The sequence below is a fragment of the Ptychodera flava genome (assembly GCF_041260155.1).
Source record: "Ptychodera flava strain L36383 chromosome 23 unlocalized genomic scaffold, AS_Pfla_20210202 Scaffold_23__1_contigs__length_28996876_pilon, whole genome shotgun sequence".
NCBI classification, from domain to species: Eukaryota; Metazoa; Hemichordata; class Enteropneusta; family Ptychoderidae; genus Ptychodera; species Ptychodera flava.
The window spans coordinates 14,782,232-14,796,335 of record NW_027248277.1 but is presented as its reverse complement, the minus strand read 5'-3'; the positions used below and the strand labels follow the sequence as shown (position 1 = coordinate 14,796,335).

Below are 14,104 nucleotides of genomic sequence, written 5' to 3'. Positions count from 1 at the left end.
ATAAACATATTTCTTGCATGAATAATAATAATGTAAAACATCCAGGATTCTTGACTTCTGGTCATGGATGCTATTTTTGAGCTAAGAGTCGGACAGAGGTAGTTGGGTGGTCAGATCTCCGATATACATCGGCTATTACCCACGATTTGACAAGTATCGTCTAGTATTAGAGTTAAAGTCGGAAATCGCCAATATTTATCGGGTTAATACTGGTGATTTTGCAGACCCGGCGTGCCGAGACACAGTGCAAGTAAATCTAATATGATCGTCTGGTATCGATATCAGAGTCTCGCCATTGCCAACATTTATCGGATAAATATCAGCTATGCAGCGTGCCGAGACACAATAGGCATGAAGTCATGCTAGTATCTTCTAGTATCAATATTACCAGGTATAGTCCCGAAATTGCCATATTTATCGGGTATCATATATCAGCGATTTGCAGACTCGGGCTGTCGAGATAAGAGACGTTTTGTGCAGTTTCGTCTTCGCCTTCAGATATTAGAGTCCCGAAATCGCCAACGTTTATCTGGTTAAAACTGGCGATAGTAGGCGACTCAGCATGTCAAGATACGAACCACATTGTGTAGTATCGTCTTGTATCGATATTAGAGTCCTGAAATCCCTTATAAAACAATCATCTTTAAAGGTGCAGAGCATAACATTGAATTGATCTTGATTTTTTTTAACATTTTAGGCCTTATTACCTCGCCCAGACTTTCTTTAAGCCACTGTCTTCGGAAATTTTTTAAAGCTGTTCTGTGGGAAAACGGTAAAAACCGTGACTAATACCGTTTCTGTTCTTCCTTGAGTCATTATGCACCCAACTGCACAACAGTTAATTCATTTTTCATGCTACTGAGTATTAAAAAGTTGTAACGTACAGAAACGCACTAAAAGTCATAGACTCCAATGCTACGGTAAACTGTCATTTGCGCCACACGGTCGTGTATCACCGATGATATCACGCGCGCACGCTCCTCCCATGAGCCCTTTTCGCGCCCACGGGATTACTAGCTCATTTTTCATAAATGTCGTCAACTTCAACGTCTCCTTTCATCGCACCGTAGTCGTTGGCGGCTGCAAATATGTGGCAAATTTGAGCTGCATTTTATTCCAGGGTGATTTTAGAAGAAGTAAATGGTGACATTCGCTGGACTTCGTAGTCCTCAATACAGTGCCCTTTGTTGCTACGCACAGTGTCCACGTTTACTTGCGCCCTCTCACACCTATTGCCTATGTGTTGGCGCTAGGTGAATCCACCAAATTCTGCCTTTGTTGCGTGTGTAAATGTCGCCTCCTGTAAAGTTTGGTGATTATATGACGCATGCCCTGGCCGTCAGCTACGTACTTTGCGTACGGTCGGGCATCACCTTTGTGGCGTCACAACTCTAGTGTTTGCCGGACATTGCCTTCGTGCGCTGAAGGCGGCCAATTTTCGAGTACGATCATGACGCCTTCAGTAACTTGTTGTGTCGTGAGGCATCGCAAACTGTGTCGACTCTTATAATCTGATCAGTCATTCGTTTATCCAGAAACTTTTATTTTAATTCGTCATACGCTTATCCCGAACTTTTTACGCTCCTGTGTTTGCACATACGATTTGTCGATGCAAAGTTGATTTGCCGAAACAATCCGTCACGTTATTATTTTCCTTTTCTTTAGACTCTGCCAATCGATAATTTTGTTGTATGATGCCGAAGGGTCTGCCTGTCCTCTAATGGCATGAAAATAGAGGAATCCTGGAAAACTTACACAAAGACATATACTCAGTACGTGATTACCATGTGACAAATTAGTGATCAAACCAGTTATACCGATAATCATATCCCGTTACAAAGAATTGCATGAAAACATGGGGATCCAGGAAAACGTACGAAAACTGTAATCATGTAACGCTCTCGAGCCAAGTTCCTGATTAACGTTATTGGAAAAACGCCAATGCGCTGATGCAACAATTTTACTGTATCGCACTGTGACTCTGTTCCAAATACGGGTGGCGCTGGTAATCCTGAAACATCTTTGTACCGGTTACTATTGCTGCGATTCACAAACGAACCAAACAGAGAGCCAGCACGAGATTTGAAGACTTGAAGAAACGTCTTTGTCTTTGATCATTGTTGCGACATCGATTGATGTTTCTATTGAAATTTAGTGGTAACTAAACATGTTACTGATGATCTCAATCACCGGTTTTTCAATTATAAGTACGTGGTATTTTAATCGCGCGAAACGAATACAAACTTTACTTAAAGGTATAATATTTCTTTCAATCGATCTTATTTCTGATTGTCAAATTTTTGCCTAGCTATCGTAATTCACGATAATTTATATCACACCCCTGTTTTGCTTACATCTCGATTTCTGCCTCATTCTTCGATGATATTTGTACGTCATTAATTGCGGCGGGATTAAGTCATCCTTTTTTCGAAAATTTACCAAAATTGCGATAATTTCCTGTTGTTTCATGTATTGTATCCATATCTTTGCAGAATATTATTGTAACTTCATAAGGTAAATTATTCTGCCATCGCTTTTCCAAAAAGATGACACATGCGTCGTTCTCGCAAAAACTTTGCGAAACATTATTAGCTAACGTGTTCACACACGGAAGCTAATGTCGCAACGATGTCCGTGTCTGTGTATCTTCCTGTCGTCTGTCTGTCTGTGTGCCTGATATCTGGAGAATCAAATTTGGTACATGGATTTTGTTCGAGAATGGCAAAAACTGATTAGTTTTTGGTGGGTGTGGCTTGCATATGGCATTCTCATTTACATAAGTAATTTTTGTAGAAAGACAGACATACAATGAGAACGGCTACACAGAATTGGCTGCAATTTACTACAAATGTGATCACACAAGGATTTATCACATATAAAGTTTAAGCGCTAAAATGCCTATTTAATGAACTTTGCTAATAAGGGATTTATATCTGAATTGACTCAATCAAAATCGAGGAAAATTGGTATGTTGAAGATACTATGATTTCTCATTACAGAAAAGTCATCAAGCATTTTAATTCAGCCAATTCCTAATTTGCATATTAATGAACTTTCTAAATTAGGGTTATGTATCTTGATTTACTTGACCAAAGTAGACGAAACCTGCTATGTATATCGAAGATACTATTATACAACATTGGAAATCATTAAGCATTTTTACTTCAGCCAATTCCTAATTTGCATACTAAATGACCTTTCCTAATTTGGGATATATAGCCGGATTTACTGGACCGAAATTGGCGAAACGTACGATGTACTTGAAGATTCAATGATACAACATTCTCAAAAGAAATTAAGCTATTTTATTTCAGCCAATTCTTAATTTCCATATTTAATGAACTTTTAAACTCAAATATATACCCGGGTTTACTTGACCAAAATTGGCGAAACTAAAGAAAAATAGAAAGACAGACTGGCAACGCGGCACGCCGTTTGATTCATGGTCGTTTCGATAAACTATGGCCATTCATATTAAAATGAGCTTCACAGGTGTTAGACATTTTGGAGACTTCGTTCGTGGTTTCTAATTGCACGAGATTATGCTAAAAGTAGGACGAGATGGCGTCATGCTGCCTGTCTCGTAATTTGTATGCTCTCAGTTCAGTAACACTACTTCACGCCAATCAAAACATAACACGCAAGCAGTTTTATAAACACTTCATTTCATGACGAACTTGTAGAAGACGATGTAACCTCCATAAATGTAATAATCTCCACAAATGTAATATCAACCACAATTGTAACAAAATCAACCACAAATGTAATAAAACAGTCAACCATTAATGTAACAACCCGCAACCACAAATGTAGTAAACAAATTAATCATATATGTAATAAAACTCAACCATATATGTAATAAACTTGAACTTGTATTTGTATTATTTGTTTATCAATGCCCTGAGTACATATTAACTTCAATTAAGACTAGTATAATGTTATTGCATACTTTTCTGAAACTAGATATCCTTTATTTCAGAAAAGAATACTTTGAGAACACGATCAGAAAACTGGGAGGTACTCGATCAAACCTTTAGATAATGGAAGAGGAACAGCAGTTTTAGACTCTGATAATTACATAATAAGGAAGCGACAAAATAACTCGTCAAGCAGTGATACCACACAAGTTTATGACAGTTGACTCAGAGCAAATAACAGAGAAATATACAACCTTATGACAGAAACTTACGACAAGAAACGTGTTGACGAGAACATATATCTATATTTCAATCTAGTATAAACAATACGAACACTACCTTGAACACAGTAGAACAAAATTAGAAATTTTTGCATCCCCAGTGAAGGAACAAACTTCAAGTGGTACAACATAGGAATACAGACACTCTATCGATTATTCCACACAATTTATCCACTGAAGACGAATTTGAGGCGACCGATTAAAGGTATACTGTCACCTGTTCAAATTTTGCCACAGTTACCATGGAAAAGAAAATCTAACCAATCACAGATTTTAAGTGTGTGGCCGCTTTTTTAAAACAACGCCCTCACGTGGGCATTTTGCATACCAAGGAACGCCCCTTGACCATATATGGGCATATTTAGATTACAGATGACTGTATACCTTTGAGAAAGTACAGCAAATTCTCGAAAAATGGCGTTAAAGGATATTTGTGTTATACAGTGTCCTCCACTCTGGAGTAGAGAGTGCACTGACATTCACATTACAGCTGTGTCTCGCCATAGCGAATGGTTCTGTACACAAAACAGGAAAACGTAAAATACACTTTCAAAATACACTAAACGCAACAATTAAGATATGAATAATGTGTAGAGTTGCTTTCCTTATTACATATATAAATATCTAAGGGCTAATTCCTCAATTGCAACGATAAAATAGATTAATTACATTTATGGTTGACAAGTATTACATTTATGGGTGATTTGTTTATTACATTTATGGTTACCATTTATTATAATTGTGGTTGATGTTTTCATTACATTTATGGTTAATTTTTGTCACATTTATGGATGATATTACATTTATGGGTGCACTTCATTACAATTATGGTTGATGTTACATTTGTGGATATTATTACATTTATGGAGGTTACAGACGATATAACTGATCGTAATCCATTGAGTACAATCTGACAGTCACGACGAAAGGCTTTCAAAGTTTGTTAAAACACACTACAGTGCATTTCACCTAGGTACCGCAACTCAGCGTATGAGACGGACACATTTCACGTACAAAACAAACGTTTATCTTGGGTATCACGACGCATTGCAAAGCCATCGAATCGTTCATTAATTGCAGTAAATCAACATGGGACAGCCTCTCTGTCTGGAATGAGAGATAAAAGTTCAAAACATTTAATCTACAATATAACTGTTTTTACAGTTTCAGCTAAGAGTTGGAGAGATGAAGGTTTTCTCAACAGAAAGTAAATAAAAAGCCACACACTGTAGATACATTGTATCTCTCAGTCTAGACAGACGTGCGGCTGCCCATGCTGGCTTACTGTAATTAATCAGTGAGCCGGTGACTTTGTAATGCGTCGTGATACCCGAGCTAAACGTTTTGACTTTTACGTGAAATGTGTCCGTCTCATACGCTGAGTTGCGGTACCTAGGTGAAACCCAGTGTAATTAAATGCTCATAAAAACGGGAGAGGAATTGTTCAAATGGTAAAATTAATCTCCCCGAAGCCCAATCCTTTTCCCGTTTTCGCCAGCTAGCCAATGTCTCTCATCACTACACGACAACAACAGCATGAACTTTGCCGAACATACTTTTACTTAATAATTGGCGAAAAAGAGTGCATGTTCAGCACTCTTAGGAAAGCAGAGTCGAGAGCTTCTGAGGTGAGGGTACATGGAGGGAATTACGCAACCCTTCATACCTTAAAAAAATACCCGTTTCTATTCTGTCTCTCAATTTGTCTGCGGCGAAACTTGCCGTGTTCATGAAGATTCTAGGTCAAAACAATATCGAAAGTCATTCGGCAGTTTTAATTCAGCTGATCATCAAATCGCATATTCAATGAACTTTCCTAATAAGGGATATATACCTGGATTAATTTGACCAAAATTTGCGAAACTTACGATGTACTTACAGATAATATGATAAACATTATCGAAAGTCATTAAGCATTTTTACTTCGACCAATGTCTAATTTGCATATTTAATGAACTTTCCTAATTAAGTATATATATTTGACCATGAAATTGACGAAACTTTCCATGTACATTACAGATACTAGGTTAAGACAATTTGACAGTCATATGGCAATTTTACTACAGCTGATCACTAATTTGCATATTTAATGAACTTTCCTAATTAGAGTTATATATCTTGATTGACTTGACCTAAATTAAAGAAACTTGTTATGTATATTGAAGATACTATGACATCAAATCATTAAAAGTCATTAAGTATTTAAACTTGATAATTATATGCAAAATCCAAATTTGCAAATATTTATGAACCTTCTAATTACGGATATACTTTTGGATTATTTTGTTTAAAGTTGGCGAGACACTATACGCACATTGATGATTCTGGGTGAAAACAATATTGAAAGTCAATTAGCATTTTCACTTTAGCTGATCACTAATTTGCATATTGAACGAACTTTCCTTATAAGGATATGTATATGAGATACACTGATGTAACAATTCTGAAAGCTTTTTTAGCATTTTTTGGTAAACATGACTAATTTGCTTCTTTAACGAACTTCCCGTAAAGAGATTTGTCTGGATTGACACGACCAAAGTTGACAACACTTGTAATTTGCATATTTACTAACTTTTGCAATCAGGGATATATAAAACAGGAAGAATCTTAAAATGAGTTTCTGAACTTGCAAAGTATATTGATGAGACAATTATGTTTGACAAGTGAAATTTTGCATTTTCATGTCAACTAATTTATAATTTGTATATCAAATTACGTTTCACCGTTTGGCATTTATAGCTTGAGGAACTTGACCAAAGGCAATTACATTTACTTTATAAAGTTATAAAACAATGACAACAGTCACAGAAATTTAGTACTTTTATTTTAGCTAATTACATATTTACATACTGAATGACCGGGTAATTACTCTTCGTTGTACATTGTTCATAAAGTTGATCATAACACTATATAGCAAAAGTTTAAATTCACAGACAACTGTAATGTATACTGAAACAAGTGAGCATTTTCACTACATGTGGTTTATATATTTGTCAATCTTGTACACGCTCGGGCCCCTTCGCCAATCAACCTCTGTCTGCAAAATGTGTAAAAGGGCCGAAAGGATTTTATCATATAACTCGAGTCACTTTCCATTGTAACGCCATGGGAAAACCGCCCTCACATTAGTGTATCAGTTTGTTGAATAAGGGCTGGAAAGATAATTGTGATGCCTAGGCACACTTTGTCAAAATTTGGGCAAGCGCATGCATTTCAGAACTAGCTTCATTCATTCACGTGCACTCTCATGCCCTTCCGCCGTACAACCTCGGTCCGCAAAACCCCAATCAGGACCTAAAGATTATTATTTCAACTCTTGACTCTTTGCTGCCAAAGCTAGTTCTACTCATACTTTTCCTGACTGGTGCATGTTACTTGTCAATCAAGTGTTTTCCTTACGCAACTCTTCTGATTGTTTTCTCTCTAGGTGTCATGGTTGGAAAGCACTACTCAGACACAGGCAATGGTGCTGACTTCTCTGTCTTCCATTTATCCCTCTATACGACGAAAGTGTTGTAGTCAGTGGAACACAGAATGAACGGGGACGCTTGTATCACCAGGAATACCGAGCAAGCACTGGTCCATTTGAATCGCAACGCTATAATGATCTGCCATGCGCGGTTTGCTTGAATGACCTGCGCAGCAATACTATGTTTTACCCGGCAAGGAATGACTGTCCATCAGGCTGGGAGCTCCAATACCATGGGTATATGATAGGGGCACAGTATACCTCTTCCACATACGACAGTGTAGAATCCGTATGTGTAGATCATGAAGGCAGAGTCGTTCCGAACACAAGTGCAAGTGTGACCGGAGGTTACATTATGCCTGTTGACGGAATATGCCTTTCAAACACTGCATTACCCTGCACATACTATACAACAAGCTATGAATTAACATGTGCCATGTGTTCTCTTTGAATGTGATAAAAGTATGAATTTGCATGAAAACATGCCTTAATTTTTTCGGAAAATATAAGATAACAAGAAATAATGTTAAACATATTGGATCCGACATATTCTTAAGATAAACATATGATACATTTTTGTTGAATCAACATATTTCAATGAGTGAGAAAGGTCAATAAAATATGGTAATGAATAGCTGTAACTTGTGTTTGCATATGTGGGAAAGTTAGCTGAGTGACTCCACACCAGAGGATGAATATATATTATATATATTTATATATATATATATATATATTATATATATTATATATATATATATATATATATATATATATATATATATTATATATATATATTATATATATAATATTAATATATATATATATATATATATATATATATATATATATATATATATATATAAACAGATTACTTCAAGTACAAAGTAATGAAATCTATTACTTAAGTTTCATGCATCTTGCAATCCTCAGATAGAGTGAAAGGATTACTAGCTCGACACTCTTACATATATGATCGGGACGAACCATTCTATTTGTAGGTAGTGTTAAAATTCGATAAATAATATTTGTTTTGGTGGCGACATTTTGAAACCAACTCAGAGCGTTTGTTTAACAGTGTAGATTTGTCAGCATTGATAATATGCAGCTTTTCGGATAGGCAAAGATTACATCGCTTGTTCATGTTAGAGTAGCTCAATGCTTTATCAATGATCGACTATGAAATATCAAAGTCTTGTCCTTATTTCTTAAGTTCCATACATATTTCGATAACTCGGTGTCGTTTTTGTATCTCTCGTTGCGGAACGACTTCATGTGATTAGTGTAGCGCGTCTTGAAGGTGTTATCAGTGAGGCCGATGTAAACCTCTCTCCGTTGCCCTCCGTTGATACGTTGGCCTTGTACACCACGCCTTTGACTTGACAGTTACCTTCAAGGGGCATGCTGACTTAACCCTGCAATTGCAATCAGCTGGTTGGTCCTTACGCTGTTCTCCGGAGATTACCCTCTTATTGTGTGATTTGATTATACTTGCCATATTCCTCATACAGCTATAACTCACTTTAATTGTGTTTCTGTTGAAGATCTAAACTTCACAAGATCTTATGAAGAAAATTTATCGTTGTTAGTCGAATGACTTTATGCTTATGCCTGCTATGTCGCTTTCCCGAAGATAATACTGTACTCATTTATTCAGTTGAACTTCCGTTGAGGTGTAAATTGTAAATTTCAGGTTTATCGCCAACCGGGATCGCCAGGTACGACGTCCATATTGAGCCTTACGACGCGACTCGACTGGCGCTGCGACGTTACTAAGCTAAGCCATTAAAATAAAACGATCGGCGGTATCCCCATTCGATTCTCGGGAACAGCTATGGTTTTAGCGACTCGAAATTTCGCTGGGCATACCTTCTATGTTTCCATGTGTGGATTTATCGGGTCACCTTTTGTAAAAATGTCATGAGAGCACGGCATCGATCACGACAAATCGGTCTATGTTCACGTCGCGACCCGCATGTATGAACGGTACCATGGCCTTGCAAGAAAAAAGTTCCGGTTGATGACGTACAACAGGGATAATACGGATTTTTATCCGTCATGTTCTACGTCACACAGGTGGGAATTCGGGCCAGTTCATGTGATATATATATATATATATATATATATATATATATATATATATATATATATATATATATATATATATATATATATATATATATATATATATATATATATATATATATATATATCTGTGCCCAAGTTCAGAGATTGCCATAAGGCCATTATTGTGATAACCGGGAGGGCACATCGCGGCATATCCGTCGCTTGGTGTATTTATCGGTTATCTTACGAAAGGTAGATATTTCTAGGTCTATGTTATCCATGTCAATCATGCCCGTGAAGCCATCTCGACATGACAAACATGTTTTATATTAATTTTCGAAAATGTTCTTAACGATAAATTCGACCTGTACAATTATTTAGTAGGAGTGACTTTTCGGTTGATTATCACAGACACATCTCCCGAGATTTTTTGAAATTGTCCTTTATTAATTCGATCATTCTGTAAACTTATTTAGTAGGAATTTCTTTAATTGGACGATTTCAATATTAATTAATGCTATTGTGTGGTCGAGTCACATTGGGGTTTGCCACGGTCTGGACAAGGTTTTGGTACACTCTTCAGCATGCGCCACAAAATCTTTTGCAAGGAAACTAGCGACAAAACGCCGAACGAGTTGCCTCGTATAACTGTTCCAGTCGCGTCGCCTGACTGTGTTGCCAACAGCGTTGCCCGTCGATTCGTTCAGCAAGTTGCCTCGTGTAGAATAACTCCGTGAACAAGTTCTATATCAAACGTATGTCGCAATGCTTATTCTCTTCGAATCAACCTTAAGTATAATCAAAACCCTTTGCAATATGACAAGGTGGCTCTGCAAGCCGCGAATGAGATCTTCTGAGTGGTCAAGCCAAAATATACTGACGTCTGCGAAGTCACCATGACCGAAAGGACAGACTGACAAAAAAGTGATCGCCACTGTGAGTGACGAAATCACTGCTACAGTGATATAACTGATCACGTCAATACACAGACGTAAAACATCACCACAGATGACGCCCCGACGAAACGAACTGTTGTCCAAGCTTTAGGACAAGAAAAACTAAGCGTTGAATTACTTTAAAACGCAGTTCTTAACTTAAAGATCATGCCACGATAAAAAACATGAGCTGTAACATATGAGAAGAAGAGACAAGTACATGAGCATTGAGGTATTTCAGTGTTTCAGGGTCCTTGATAGCAAACGACGACCCCCTTTCAAACTAAAAATCCCTGACAAATAATTAACTATGAATGTAAAATCATTTAATATTCGAAAGCTTAGATATTAAGCAAGCCAATAACTGTGCACAAGTTGTACCCAGTGCTTACGCAGTATCATGTGACGGGAAATTTAAATAACCTTTAAAACATCTGTTGTTCTCGTTTTCTGTGACAACACTACAAAATTTCCGGTAAAAATTGTACCAAGGGTCGCTGTTATAGTTTTCTCACAGGAGCATGTCTGCGATCTCTATTCTCCGTTTTTGTTTTAGGGTGATGGGCGGTGAAATGTTTTTAGACTACTATTTTAGCGCTCAAAAGAGATTCTGTCATAACATATACTTTTACATTGGTCTTCTGCTGTCTCCGTACCTCAGGCGCGCTTATTAGTCCCCATGGACACAGACAAATAGAAATACAGACTTGCAACGCGGCACGCCGTTTGATTCATCGTTGTCTCGACAAACTATGGCCTTTTCATATTAAAATGAGCTTCACAGGTGTTAGACTTTTGGAGACTTTGTTCGTGGTTAATAATTGCACGAGATTATGCAAAAAGTAGGACGAGATGGCATCGAGCTGTCTGTCGCGTAGCAACCACACTTACTTTGTGTGCTCTTAGGGCAAAAACACTACTTAACGCCAATCAAAATATAACACGCCAGCAGTTTCATAAATTTCCCATTAGAAACTTGTTAAAGACGGTATGACCATTGAGTAACATCTGAAAGTGATAAAGGGCTTTCAAGTTTGCTTCAAACACTAATTATATATTCATATAAACTTTCCCGTTTTCGCCATGCCAGCAAGTCAGTTCCGCTCATCAGCACACGAGAACAACAACACGAACTTTTCGCTTAAAAATTGGCGAGAATCCGGAAACTACCGAAGGGTGCACGGTCGGCATTCTTCGGAAAAGAGAGTCGAGAGCTACCTGGGGCGAGGCGTACATGGAGGGGTTACGTAACCACTTAACACTTTTAAAATGCCCGTCGCTTGTCTTTCTTTCTATTTGTCTATATTGTTTACATGACATGCTAATTTACATACTTTCATGATGGCGGCCAGCTGTATGCCCTCCTTTGAAATTGAAAATCTAAGAAAAATAAAAAGTTTGTTTCTCATCCTAGACAAATTGCAAAAATGATGTGGTGACGCGGATTTTTTTCTTCTCAATTTTTTTTATTCGTCAACCAACAAGACCGCTCAAAAAACACAAAAAACAACACAGGAATGCACGGAGAGAAATGCAGTGTTGCTTCAGTATTTTTTGTAGAGCAACAGTTCTGTGGTTTGACTAAGCTTATAGTGCATCAATGCACAGTTTTTACAGCGTAATATAACAGTGAAATATATGTACAGTTCTGAATGGATGGTTAGTGTCATTTATTTTGTTTACAGTTCTGTCTTATACAGCACTGTGTTATGCACTCTTGTCGCGTATTTTTGCGTCTATTTTTTTATTTCATTTTATTTCCTCGTGAGCAGAAAAAAGCACTGCATGAAAACACTATAATACTTATTATATTAGCATGGATTATTGCCTGTATTTTAGCTGAAGAGTGCATATACAGATGAATACAGTCAAGAATCCATTTCTTGTATTCAGCAAGCCTGTATTCATGTGGATTCATGTGGATTCACGTTTATTATTCTATAATACAGGCGATACATTAATGTGAATTTATCTATATTATTGCGTTTTCATGCAGTGAAGGTTCACGCGGGGGGGGGGGGGGGGCTGAATTGACGCGAGGGAGGACGAGAAACAAAGGAAACTTTTTATTTTTCTTGGCTAAACTGACTCATTTTATTTTTGTACCTATTTTGAAACAGCATATTTCTCATTGTCCTTTAAATTACACGGTTGTAAGTACATCACATGTTTCCCCTCTTAAAACTCGCACAAAATGTGTTTAACAGATATAAATGTTGTAAACACATTAGTCACTGCTGTTTCTTTAATGAGATACCTGTCTGCTCTGATGGATTTATCAGTAAGAAAGCAACGATAGTATGATTTAATTCCTTGAAGTCAAACAACATGACAAAAACGAGGAGAAATTTCGCTATGGTTACCACATTTTGCTAAATAGATTGTTAATTTGCTAGCATCCAGACATCTTTGATATATATATATATATATATATATATATATATATATATATTAATGTTCGGCGCTGAAAGGATGCACCCAAAATTGCAACTGAATGATGCAATTCGTGACTGGCATGATGCATTTTATGCAAGTATTAGCTGCTATCTTAAATTAAAATACTGAGATCACTCCCCTACAGAGCTTTTCCACACCATGGTGATCCCCTTTCACCAAAAGAAAAAATAGGGTAACCCCCAAAATCGAAAGCAGCCCCCTGACAAGTCCGTAAGACTGCAGTGCAAAATTGGTATGAATTATTTACATGGATATATTAACTTGCAACTTTTCTGTAAAGATCACAAATCTGCCGATAAGTTCCAATGATGGTGTAAAATATAAACAAATGCTACTTGCCCGACACCGACTGGTCAGTGGATTCAAGCACCGTTGCAGCTGCTGTGTTATTTTCAAGAACAGCGCAGCCAGCGGTAGAAACGGGACAGTGGACCAGAGAAACGAAAGAGCTGGGAGGGAACTTTCGATGGAGGGAACCACGATCTTTTACTACAGGTTTCGTTAATAGCTGAATATATCTCTCTCACTTTGTGCCTGGATAGTGTATAAACTATACCAGCAATTTTGATGATCAAACCTTTTAATAATCTAAGCCATTAGTGAAAGATAAACAATAGCATTGGTGAAGGATAATAACTATTGACAACTTGTCAACAATAATTAGTAGTGCGACTAATAAAACCTTGTGTAGGATTTTTCCGGTCTGCCTTTGTTTGCACACAACAGCTTTGCCCTTTGTCGCGATGGAATTCATGAATAAATTATGGTCATTGTTGACTATTCAATTCAGTTCGATTTAATTCAAATATCTTACACTCGGTCTATTGAACAGAAATGTATCGTTCAGCTCATCAAATTTACATTACAGCGCTGTGAATCATAAGACAACAACAGTGTAAAACACCCGATTTACTGAGTGGTTAAAAGTGGCACAGCTGTAGACAAAAACGACTTTCTACAATGACCTTTTCTACGAGCCGG

At 37.2% G+C, this 14,104-nt stretch overlaps 1 long non-coding RNA gene across 1 annotated transcript in view; it reads left to right on the top strand.

Annotated features, from left to right (window-relative positions):
* The window catches only part of LOC139123973 (uncharacterized), a 45,083-nt gene extending 36,786 nt beyond the window's left edge, over positions 1 to 8,297 (top strand). The window contains exon 3 of the long non-coding RNA XR_011549808.1: positions 7,626 to 8,297. This is a non-coding gene — a long non-coding RNA (uncharacterized lncRNA). The remainder of the gene's footprint in view (positions 1 to 7,625) is intronic.
* Positions 8,298 to 14,104: the final 5,807 nt, after the last annotated feature.